General features: G+C 32.1%; 1 long non-coding RNA gene across 8 annotated transcripts; it reads right to left on the minus strand.

The window, feature by feature from the left end:
* Positions 1–1117: 1117 nt before the first annotated feature.
* On the minus strand, positions 1118–9728 carry LOC133817602 (uncharacterized). 8 transcript variants are annotated; one of them, XR_009885605.1, is made up of 15 exons: positions 9233–9728; positions 9061–9124; positions 8332–8415; positions 8017–8111; positions 7364–7929; positions 5936–6470; positions 5727–5767; positions 5517–5576; positions 5346–5414; positions 4558–4639; positions 3559–3638; positions 3293–3385; positions 2532–2639; positions 2271–2329; positions 1118–1342 (listed from the first exon to the last, which is right to left on the minus strand). It is a non-coding gene; the product is annotated as an uncharacterized LOC133817602 (long non-coding RNA). The 8 variants fall into 8 exon arrangements; XR_009885604.1 differs by adding an exon at positions 8723–8767 and having other exon boundaries at positions 7364–8111; XR_009885603.1 differs by adding an exon at positions 8723–8825 and having other exon boundaries at positions 7364–8111.
* Positions 9729–10752: the final 1024 nt, after the last annotated feature.

Raw genomic sequence — 10752 nt, forward strand, 5'->3', positions numbered from 1 at the left:
GGATTATCTAAAGTATCAACTCTCACTTCTCTAACAAAATCTAGTTTAATGTCCACATGTTTAGTTCTTTCATGATAATATTTTTTTTTTGGACAAGTGTATTGCACTCTGATTATCACAATGGACCGTGATAATTTGATCTTGAAGCTTTAGTTCTCGTGCTATACCTCTCAGCCAAAGTGCTTCCTTTATAGCCTCTGTCAGTGCAATATACTCTGCCTCTGTAGTGGATAGGGCCACTACCTTCTGTAAGCTTGCTTTCCAGCTGATAGTTGTGCCAAATGCAGTAAATATATACCCTGTGAGTGACTTCCTGGTGTCAAGGTAGGAGTCCACAAAATCCTCTATGGCAACAGAATTGTCACAATTCTTATCAGCTCCACCATAGACTAGACCCTTCCCAAGTGAACCTTTGATGTATCTCAAAATCCATTTCAAAGATTACCAATGCATCTTCCCTGGATTTGACATAAACCTGCTCACTAAACTCACTGAGTATGCAATATCAGGTCGAGTACACACCATGGCATACATCAGAGATCCTATTGCATTTGCATAAGGAATTTCAGCCATAAATTCCTTATCTTCTTCTGAACTAGGTGGTTGATCATTTCTCAATTTAAACTGTTGGGATATAGGTAGGGTTACTGGCTTTGCTTTAGACATTCCAAACATGTCCAACACTTTCTTTAGGTATGTCTCTTGAGATAGGAACAAGCACTACAAGAAAAAATGCTTTTAATAACACCGAAAATGTATTATCAAAACATACGATAACATTTTTTGATGTGTTAAGACCGACTATGTTATCGTAGGTCAGGGTACTTTACATAACACTTTATCAGTGTTATACAGATGTGTTATTGTACTGTCAACGATAACACAATTTTTGTGTTATTTTAATATATAGATAAGTGTTTAATTATGTTATTTATAGTCGATTATATAACACTTTTTTTGTGTTATACTACACTTTAGTATAACACTTTTTTTGTGTTATACTATACTTTAGTATAACACATGTGTTATATTAGCTAGCTTAGAAAAACATAATCTTTTTTTACTTACACAAAACTAGGAAAACAAATATGAAAGTTGAAGCCAAATAAGGTAACATAAATAGATTTTTATTAATTACTCAAATGTAATTACAATATTTAGTCTACTAGTCTAGGCTTAAGAAATCATATTACAACATAATTTATGCCCAATTCAGATTCTTTTATCACTAAATACAAAACAAGAAATGTATAAAAAAATTAGTGAAATACATTCTTCCATTCTAAAGGCCTCAACTACAAATGTTGTCAAGAATTGCTCCAAAGAAATCATCTCAATATACCTGCACATTGTAAAAAAAAAGTCCTTTTATTATTAAGAACAAAAGTTCTTGCCACCACAACAACAAACTTACAGTCTTTTCTCAAATGATACATTGAAAACTTCAAAAGAAGAAAATGGAAAACTAAGATAAATACTTATCTGTTTTAGTTCAATAAAATAAGAGAGCTATTAGGAAAGAGCTAGGGAATTTCCAGATGAACAATAAAATAAGAGAGAATCAGTAGAGAATTCTCTATGGTGATGAGTCTGATGACTCAAAACAGTCAGTTGGGACATAAACTGTATAACTAACTAACAAAAACACATACCCTAATACACACTCATGCCCTCACTTCACACGAGATAAATAACTACAATTCTAATAGGAAAATGTATTCAGAATTATATAATATATATAGCAAAAAATAGCTAATTCCACCATTGAAAACCTGATACATCCACACAGGCATACAAATAGTAAATCCAAGATTCCAAATACAGAGTACATTAAGTATTTATCTCTCTAAGCATACTGTGTGATTGTTTACTTTTTCCAAGTAATGAGACCTTATTAACAAAATAAAGACAAACAAAGCAATAACAAATTAAGACAAAGCTGTTACTAACAGCCTTTTGGATTATCAACACTAATACAATCTAATCTAAAGGAAAATTTTGTTAATTTAAGAGATGAACTCTGTCTCTAAACAGAGAGATACACCACAAAATGTAAGAAACCTATCATAACTTAAAAAAACTTTCAAAAAGATCACTCATGCAACTAAGAAGTTTATGCTCAGTCTAATATAAATTAAAATACTAAATAAGAGGAACACCTCATGTAGTTAATGACCATTAAACAAATAAGCACCAAAGCTTTTTCAGAAGTTCAATAATGGTATCATGAATCAATATGCTTTGATTTACAACAAAAATGAATTTAATACCTATAACCGCTCTGTGAATATTGGGCTAACAATTCAGAGAAAGCAGGATGATTTTTAAGCTGCAAATGGAATTAAAAAAAAACTGAGATATTATGCTACCTAAAATTTATGAAAAACTAAAAGAAAGTGAACAAGTTCCAGTTAAGATTTAAGTTAAAATGAGCCCTCAAAGAGCTCAATACTTCCCAATTAATTTAGGACAACATGCCTGAACTATTTATCTAAACTAACTATACCAATCTTAAAAGGGAAGCAGCAAACCTTTTTAGACATGGTGCTCATCTTCTGAAGTATTGATACAGATAAATTTCCAATATCACCAGCATCTAATTTCTCAATCAAATGCACCGTGACTAAACTGGCAGAAACCTGCATATATTTACAATATAAATTAACTTAAAATGCCAATAATCAGTAATCACATCAAAGAAGCCATCTAAAACTATATGATCTGCAAACATTTTGTTAGGCATCAGATATTGAATAGAGCTATATAGGATTAGTGTGTTGACTTGTAAATTTACTCAATTTCTATTGGTTGGCTAGTAAGTGTTATTGTTAGTCTATAAATAGTATAAGAGAATACTTGGAAGGGATATATAGAAGAATTTGGTTACTGTTTAAAGTTTAGAATTTCTACTCTGGGAGATTTTGCTAGGTTTTCTCAAATTAACCTAGACTTTGTGCAAGATTTGGTTTTTTTTGAATACAATTCATTTATTCTTAGAATAAAGCTTACAGAATCTTTCAAATCAGCAACCTAGACGGTGTATTAATTAAAATATATTAAATGAGAAACAATGGGTCAGTTGTTCAAATAAAAAAATTAATGATCAGGAAAGAAAATGCATTAACTCGAACACGCTAAAACAGCAAACGTATGGTGTTGACTTTAAAATGACTAACTAAAATTCAAACTTCATGCAAGAAAGGGCCATATATAAGTTTATACCCAAAAATAGAAAAAAAAATGCAATATGGATTAGCGCTAGACTTGAACGCTGAAAATGGAGACAACTGACCTCATTTTGGCATGTTGAAGTTAATATGTTAGATACTGATACAAGGCAGTACTTATAAACTGGAGCAACTGGATCCAAGGCTTTTTTACTTGCCTGAGAAACAAAAACAGGGTAGTACTCATATATTTTAGTTGAGGAAACAAAACTAAGTAGACTAGCAAAAACAGAGAACAAATACAATTTTAAATTAGCAGGGCTTTTAGAAAAAGTTTTATTGTTATATTAGCACTGCCTTTAAGACTTCCATTGAATGAGATGTTACTTACACTGCCATTTATCGTAACATGAAGTTTCTGCCCTGTGCTAGAAGTTCTAAATTGTCCCTGTTCCAACCCAGTTCATATATCTATTCATACAACAGAAGAATCCTTTAGAATTATCCTGTCTAAATCAAACTATGACACAATTAATAAAGCAAAATTCTAGTTATGTTGCTCACAATCAAGAGATGTGATAAAAATTTTAGGTAAAATTACCCATTCAATGATCTCACTACCCAATATTACAACCTTTCCAATAACAGTTTTACACAGATGGATAAGAAAGGAAGAAACATTGCTGCTTTTTATATTTTTTTAAAGCAAACCTTTTTTTTACTTGGCAAACTTGGAAATATCTTAAGAGTAATTAATTTAAAAAACAAAATGGACCTTGCAACACTGTCACAGATCAATGGGACACAGTTTTGGGCACAAAAGAAGCATAACACTAAGGAATGCAACAACTACATTACAGGGCTATTTTCTATTCTTATAAGAAAGGAGAGGACCAAAATACTAGTTACAAAGACCCGTTACCAATTAGAAATAATATGAGCATCCTATGCAAACATAAGTGCTAAAGTCCAAAGATAAGAAAATTAAGAACGTCATTATATTCATATTTCATTACATGCATTTAAAAAAATCCAAACAGAAAAAATTACAAGCGGTATCCTTATCAAAGCCTACCAACCTGTTAAAATGAGCTTAATTTATAAGGTTTTAAGAATGGTCTATTTTTCCCAACCCAACAACCAAAAAAAAAATAGGGGGAGAAAAAAAAAAGATAGTGATGAACCCATATGAAAGAAATTTAAAAGAATAAATGACAAACACGAGATCACTTCACGTGAGTATATGTAGAAAGCATAAGCTTAGATATGACCACGAACTATGACTTTAGATCATCAAGAAAACATGTAAACAAAACCAGAGAACTATGTAAATGATATTGAATTGTCAAACTAGGAATGCATTGCAAGAGAAGGGAAGCTTATAGATTACCCCTAACAATGTGACCAAGATACGAGCTCCACTGCATCCTAATGAGTGTCCCAATGATACAGCCTCACCATGTACGTTAAGGCTTTCATGCAGTTGTAAGTATAATAAATATTTTAAACCATTCATTCATAACAACTATGAACAAGTGCAACAAGAAAAAGAGCGAGAGAAACTGCTGCAATAATGAATAAAATATTCCTTAAAATATACTTCAAGCAGCAGTATGTTTAAAAAAATTAGATTTACAACTAAGAAAAAGATATTGTAAAGTGCTATACCAATAAGAAAATTAAGTTGCCCTCAATTCATACAGCAATACAAGGATCCGTGTATGCACCTCAAGGTAGTAAGATGTTTGAAAACATGGGGAAAAAATGACAAGCACAAATATTCTTTAGTGTATAAGGTCATTTTTTGTATGTAAAAAATAAATAAACAAGAGAAAATGAAATCCCTTGAAATTCTATTTTTTTTTCTTTCCCCTTCTTAAAATACAATTTCCAAACAGAAATGTAAATAAAAGTGTTCAGATGTTAGTAAAGCTCCCTACGGATAGTTCGTTTTCCAAAGCTCCCTATATATAGAAAATTTACAGTTACAGAGCACAAGTATTCAAAATAAAGGTTGAAAATTTTAATGAAAGCCCAAGAGCCTAATTAGTCTACAGATTTAATTCAAAGAAGAAAATTTCAAAATCGAAACTTTGAACCAAAAACTGAGATAAGTCTACAGATCAGTGCTCGAAGTATCATACAAAAATAAAACTGTAAAACCCACGTAGCTCTTACCATTTTCTGAAAGTTGTTTTCCTGAAAGAGCCTCATTGTTTGATCCACAAAGTCCAATCTTTCAGATATCTGCAGCAGTAACAACAATGGCAGAGCATTAATCAATTAACAGCTCAATCACAGAACACTAATCGAACGGTTAAGCATAAATATTCATAGAAGTGATCTAACCTTCTCAGTAGATCCAAACTGTACTAGTCCTCGTGGTTCAACCGGTACTACCACAATGATCTGCAAAGTGAGTTTGATTGTTAATAATTCTAAGTTGTGAGCTAGAATTGAACAACTTTGACAACATATGAGAAGAAACCATAAAATTTATAACACAAGTTTCTACCATACTAATCTCAATTAAAGTACTCAAAAAGAAAAAAATTGTACCTTTATTCCAGAGGAAAACTGATAGCAAACCTCAGAATCATCTTGTAGAGTGAAAGAAAATTCACAAAATAAGCAAAAGGAGTGTGGTGTAAAGAAGAAAAGACAAAAGGAGTGTGGTGTAAAAAAAGTTATAGAATTGATTAAGAAAAGAACAAAAAGAGTGTGGTGTAAAGAAGAAAAGACAAAACAAACAAAAAGAAAAAACTTACATGGGATTTCTTTGGTCGAAATACCAGAAAACGCCATAAGACCAACCATTACTAACACAAAGACTCTTGAGTGTTCTTCTAAGCACTGAACTGTTCTCAGTTTCACCCATTTCACCAACTATGAAATGGTCTTTGTTCAACTCTGTTGCTGCTTGTAAAGCTTTTCTGAAGTAAGAACTTCTTGAGCAATCTTGAGACAGAACAGAGAAAAAGCAGAGTAATCTTTATGGAGTAAAAACTTGATTTCTGTAAGAGATCAAGATATGTATTTATAGAGAGTAGCTGTTACAAGAGTGAGTTTACAACAGAAATGCTTAACAGAAAATTAAAGCTTAACTAACTCTTGTTTTTGTGACAAGTAATAAAACAGCTACTTAATACAACATTATCTAACTAAGACAACAGTAACTAAGTATGGTTATCACTGCTAACTATGTTGTTATTGCTGCCCGAAATCGTTCCAGTTTTGATAAAGTCCTTACTTTTGTGAGTATACAATCTTTGTTCGAGAGCTTTAATTATTAATGTATAATATCTGATTAAGGGCAAAGGGTGAAAATTCAAGAGAGTATGAAAATATGGGAGAACATATAATATAAATAGAAGAATAGGTAGGAAAAAAAATTAAAGAATTAGAGAGAGAGAGAGAACCTTTATAATTTCATAAATAATGTATAAAATAATGAGAATAGCTTCTCTCAAAATAGATTGAGAAAAGTTTCCTCGTTGAATTAGGCTTTGGTAATTTTTCTAGGAAAGTAACTCTAGGAATATAAAACACACTCAAACTTCTAGGCATATCCAATTAAATTAATAATATAACTCCTAATTATTTAATATGTTGTTCTGTATCTTTTTGAACTAACAGAGACTTTTGAGAAGAAAATGGGGAATAAGTTTAACAACTGTTTCTCATTCGTGCAAAATGGGGAAGAGGATTGTCCTATAATTTAGCATTTTTTTTTGGTCAGGTCTATGTTTGAAATATTTTATTATTAATCAAAATGTCTTTTATATTATGGGTTAGTTATGCTAACACAAACATCTTCACCAAGCCTTCACTGTCAGTTTAGGTTGTAGTTTACTCATTTACCACGTATTAAAATTAGCTTCTTATCTATGGATATCATAATAATATGTGATGTCTTGCAGACACAGGATATAATTTTTGCTATGGAAGCCTCAAAAAAGTCACAGGTAACTTTTGCAGCTGCTAGCACTGCAAGCTTGGTAGAGGCTAAATCTGGGGAGGCTATCTCTTCCATTAAGAGGGCTCTTGATTTTAATTTCCAAGACGTGGATGGATTACTACGGTTGATGCGGCTTGCAATGGAGGCCATTAGCCGTTAAAGACTTAAAAGTGGTTGTGGACTTCTTAACTCCGGGATTTAAGATAAACTGGTGAAAAGCAAGTAATAAGAGGCTGACCTGATCTCTGTGATGAAGGCTCTCTCTTTGTCCATGTTTATAATTTTTTTATTTGCTGAAGATCAGCTTATTGGCATGCACTGCAGTGCCCCAAGGTTGTTTCAAGTTTACCATGGCTGGTTTGTGCTATTACTGATTCAAGGCTTCTGCTTAAAAGATTCTGAGATCATCCCAATTGGCTGATCTGCTTTTTCCAGAAGGAGCTAAAGATTTTCAAGAAAATAAATAAAAAAAAGTGGACAATTTTATTATAGGTGTTTGTTTTTTTTTTTAATCCATACTAGTGGCGACAACCCAAGGATTGGGAGCTGCCTGATGCATAAACCATCTAGCTTTACTTATACGAAGAGAATTCAGAAACTGCCCTACTAACATCACTTGAAGAAGGTAAGAGATGGCAATTTTATGTAGACCAGTCCTTTTTGTTTTTCTCTTTCAAACTACTTTTTCTTATTCTTCTTTCAGTTGATATGAGAAGAAACCATAAAATTTATAAGAACAGAACAGTTGGTGGCAATTCAGTGGTCGTTGCTTTAATGGGTTGGACTCTCTTGACATTGCATCCCCTAAACAATGTGTCATCTTCTTGGGTCAATTATAAGAACAGAAAATATGCTTAAACCCATAAAAATTTATATACTACGTTACTCAACTGTAAAACAGATGATCCGCTTGGAACAGCAGAGCCAAATACGCTTGACTGAAATCTTGTAGAGTTTGGGCTACGATTGAAACTAATGCACGATGTCTGAAAAACAGAAGGAAAATATTAACAATATATATTTATATGTATGAGTGTATATGTGTGTGAGATAAAAAGATCTTATAAAGTCAAAACAAATAAATGTTGAAAACATTAAATATGGAAATCAAGCAAACCCCAAATATAAACAAACTAATAAAAAGGTTTATCTAATATACTCACTCCGCAGAAAAGAACAAAAACATTTTAATGAGAGAAATTATACCAAATGCAAAATTTATGTGTTGAAAAAATTTTGACTCTTTTGTGCAGCCATTCCTCGCTTAAAGCTTTGTATAGCATAGCCATCCTGTAGTTAAAAAGTCCCGTGAGCATGAAAATAATTAAATAAGCTAATGTGTTATGGTGAAACATATTGAATGAAACTGAATATTGGAAATGTATAGTTTCTTGTTGTTTTCCAATTTACATCTCTCTTCCAGCTATTTAGATGCATGGTTTTTGGGAATGGTTACTAAACTAGCACATGCAGAGAAATGAATCAGTTAAGAGAATTCATATTAGTTTGAAGGAGTTCATTTGATTTCAGAACTGAGTAGACTAGAGATCATTATACTCTCGACCTGACATTCAAACAGATTTTTGCAGAACAATACCTGCTCTTCTCTCAAGATAGTATATCGTTCACCACTCCCCAGAACCTGAATCATCCAGTAGAGTTAAAATACTCTACTTGGCTGCTCGGAAAGATTGGGAAAACTTGAAAGAAATTCCCACAATTTGTGTCAGTTGGGATGCTTAAAATAGCATAGCTTTTTTCAAACGAGTTCCATACAAGTGTATGCTCAATTAGATGAGCTCCCAATATTTTGCTAGCCAAAATAAACTAACAAAAAACCCTCCACACATTTTACAATTCCTTCACTTTCTAAGTAACCAAACACAAATCTTTATTGACAAATCATCCAAAAAAATGAAACCCAGAAAGAAGTACCAGATCCACGAGGCAAGAAATCTCTGCCCACCACGCTTTCCAACACCGAAGATTTACTAGAACTCTATTTACCAATTTCAAAAACAAAACGAAAAAGATTTAAAATCCCAGAAACTGAACAGAAAATAAAATGAAAACCATTATAAACAAATGAAGAGGAAAAGAAGAAAACCTTGGCCTTTGAAGGTCTCGGGTGTCAGGTCTCAAAAATGTTGAAGGAATTGAATGAAAGGAATTTTCAGGTCTCTCGGGTGACTCACCTTTGGCTTTCGTTTCGGTAGGTGTATTATTCTACATTTTCCAAAAAGAACATTCATTCATTTCTTTCTTCCTCGTCGACCACGAAATATCCAGAACCGGAAAGGAGAAGGGCCGGTGGTGGACATTTGGGAAAGTTGGGCCGATCGGGTGTCTTCATTCAAGTGACGATACAGAAGAAGAACGAAATGAAGTGAGAGGCCGGGGGGCAGGGAAAAGAGTCGAGTCGATCAGGCTCGACGACCGGGAGAAGCAAAACGAAATTAGGATTCGGCTGAAGGGTCTCTCGGGTCTCACAAATTTTCTGGTCTCAGGAATATAAAAAAGGCTAAGGGGCAGGTCTCACAAATTTTCAGTTCTCAGTAATGAAAAACAAAGGCTAAGTGGCGGGATGGTGTATATTACCACCCTTTTTTCATGCCCAATATAATACTCTAGCATAACACTTTTTTATTAGTATTATATTCATGTGTTATGGAAATGGGTATTTGGTGTAGTGAAGTACTTCTTGATTCTGTCTCTTTCGATCTCAATTCCCAAAATTTTACTGGTAGCACCTAAATCTTTCATTTAAAACTCCCTTTTAAGTTCAGCTTTTACCTTTCTTAACTCACTCTTATCATTGCTTGTTAATAAGATATCATCAACATATAGTAGTAAGAAAACAAATGTATTAGGTGTGATGAATTTGAAGTAAACACAGTTGTCATACACTTCTGCTAAACTTAATTCTTGACATGAAATCATCAAATGTTGCAGCAATAATCATCAATAAGTTGGACTTCTTTATTGACCACAAGTTGCAGACTCATGAAAATGTTATTTGAACAGGACTGAAAAGTTGCATCTTTTTTTTAACAATAGTAATTATTGTCCTTTAAAAATAGGAATCATATAAATATTTTATTTTTATTGGTGTTATACGGATAATTTGTATACAAATATTATTGTTGTTATGTTAGGACAATCTTATGCTATTGGAAATATTTCTCAGATTGCATTTATTATTAAAAATTTCATTATGAATGATAAGTTGAATATGCATCGAAATATTTAAAATGAATAATTTTTTTAATATATGGAAAAAAAGTAAATGACATTTTTATTGTAAAGCTATAAATGTCACTAAAAATAAATAATAATGACATTTAGAAGTGTCAATAATTTAATATTTTGGTGTAGTGTGCTAAATTTATTAATTTTCAATATAATATCTTAGTTTTAATTAGTTTTATGCAAAATCAAGTGGAATAACAAATAATAATAATAATTAAAACCAACACATGTATGTGTGTTCATATATTACGAGGAGACGATTAGTAGCCTAATTGCCTAGACAAAACTATTAAATACTGGGTTTGATAATGATTTTTGTGTTGTAAGAATTTATCATATTAAGTGACAAAATTATGTTACTATTAATTAGTATAAAAA

The sequence above is a fragment of the Humulus lupulus genome, chromosome 2, assembly GCF_963169125.1.
Source record: "Humulus lupulus chromosome 2, drHumLupu1.1, whole genome shotgun sequence".
NCBI classification, from domain to species: domain Eukaryota; kingdom Viridiplantae; phylum Streptophyta; class Magnoliopsida; order Rosales; family Cannabaceae; genus Humulus; species Humulus lupulus.